This window comes from Drosophila subpulchrella, unplaced genomic scaffold (genome assembly GCF_014743375.2).
Source record: "Drosophila subpulchrella strain 33 F10 #4 breed RU33 unplaced genomic scaffold, RU_Dsub_v1.1 Primary Assembly Seq66, whole genome shotgun sequence".
NCBI lineage: Eukaryota > Metazoa > Arthropoda > Insecta > Diptera > Drosophilidae > Drosophila > Drosophila subpulchrella.
The window spans coordinates 772,174-774,214 of record NW_023665702.1 but is presented as its reverse complement, the minus strand read 5'-3'; positions in this window follow the sequence as shown (position 1 = coordinate 774,214).

The following is a 2,041-nucleotide window of genomic DNA, read 5'->3' as shown; positions in this document are numbered from 1 at the left end:
TTGGCACAAGCACTGTGAGGGGAGCTGTTACCAAAATTGTGGGGACACGATTTTTCAAAAGCATATTTAAAACATTAAAAGGCATAATAGGATATATTAATAGGATGTGTCCCAAACCTATGTACCTAGGTCTTTTTATTCTAAAGCCTAGTACTCAGATCGGCTAAGAGTTTCACTAGTCGAAAAATCTTATTCTTTGTAGTGTGACCGAAGTTTTCAAAGTTCACCCGCCATGGATGTGGCATGGTCTTACTGTCAAGCAGTTGGGTTTGTTGACAAAAGCCTAGTACTCACATCGACGAAAACCGCGAGCTAACCATAGGAGTGAGCGAGAGGCAAACAGGCGGCTAAAGCTTTTCGTCGGGTCTGTTTTTCAGCGCGGTACTCAGATGAGCTAAGGAAATACCAGAAAAAATACCAGATTTCGGGAGTGAATTTTCGATGAACGCCGTTAGCCGCGGCCCAAAGAATAAGAAATTTAATCTTTGGCGTTGTTCGTGCAGAAGCGGTGGGAAATTTAAAAATTAAAAATGGAAGAAAAACACCCAAAACGGCTAAAGGAGGTCAGTGCAGATGAAAAAGGACGCCTAATCCAAGCTGTTGCCCATTGTTGTGGGACTTGACCGACAGGAAGCAATACCACAACGGGGCTAATCCGCAGAATAGTTGAAGCGCTGGAGGAGATCCACTAGAGAATCTCAGTGGGAAGGAACATGGGACATCGCTCGATCTCCGACGAGCTCTCCATTGAGGACTCCTCCTTTACCAGCTACTTGGCAGCTGGTGATGGAGCGGAGATAGAGGATGCGCCGGCTTCTATAGGGAGGAGGAAATAAGGTCGCCCGCTAAGGGACAGCTGGAGGAGCCATTACCAGCTATTATTGGCCAGCTCGGAGCTGGCGCGGGAAAGATGGCGAAGCATCCGTGGGACGAGAAGGAAGCCTTAAGCTTATAATTTACATAAATAAAAACATTCGTTGAACATTTAAATTAATTTTATTTTAATTTATTTGTGCATCAGCAGACTCTTCTTTTTTAAATTGCTCCAATTGATTTTTTTTCTGTTTGTCAACAAACCCAGCTGCTTGACAGTAAGACCATGCCACATGCATGGCGGGTGAACTTTGAAAACTTCGGTCACACTACAAAGAATAAGATTTTTCGACTAGTGAAACTCTTAGCCGATCTGAGTACTAGGCTAAACGGAAAACAAATCAATTGTAGCAATTTTAAAAAGAAGAGTCTGCTGGTGCACAAAGAAGTTAAAATAAAAATAAATGAAATTTTCAACGAATGTTTTTATTTATGTAAATTAGTTGTTTAAAGCTTTCATCTCGTCCCACGGATGCTTCGCCATCTTACCCGCGCCACCGCAGTACAGCTCCGAGTCCCAATAGGCATATTGGACCTTGAGGAAGTGGTAGCCGGAAGTCGCCCAGCATCATGGTAGTGGCTGGCCATGGCTTCACCAACTGCGCCCTATTTTCCTCCTCCCTATAGAAGCTGAAGCTGCCAATTAGCTGGTGGGTATGGTATACGGAGTCCAAATAGAGAGGTCTTCGGAGATCATATTACTGGTGGTTCTGCTAAAAAGTTTTTTCCTACGCAACCAAATTATTTTGGCCAGATCTTACATTCTTTGCGAGGACACGCCCGGCAAGATGTCCATGTAGAGAGCGACGTCCCAGTTGGCATGTTCCTTCCCACTGGGATTCTCCTAGTGGATCTCCTCCAGCACTTTAACTATTCTGCGGATTTGCCCCTGTTGTGGTATTGCTTTCTGTCGGTCAAGTCCCACAATAATGGGCAACAGCTTGGATTAGGCGTCCATTTTCATCTACACTGACCCCCTTTAACCGTTTTTGAGGTTTTTCTTCCATTTAAAATTTTTAAATTCCCCACCGCTTCTAAACAAACACCGCCAAAGATTAATTTTCTTATTCTTTGGGCCGCGGCTAACGGCATTCACTCCCGAAATCTTTTTTTTTTTCTGGTATTTCCTTAGCTCATCTGGGTACAGCGCTGAAAAACAGACCCGACG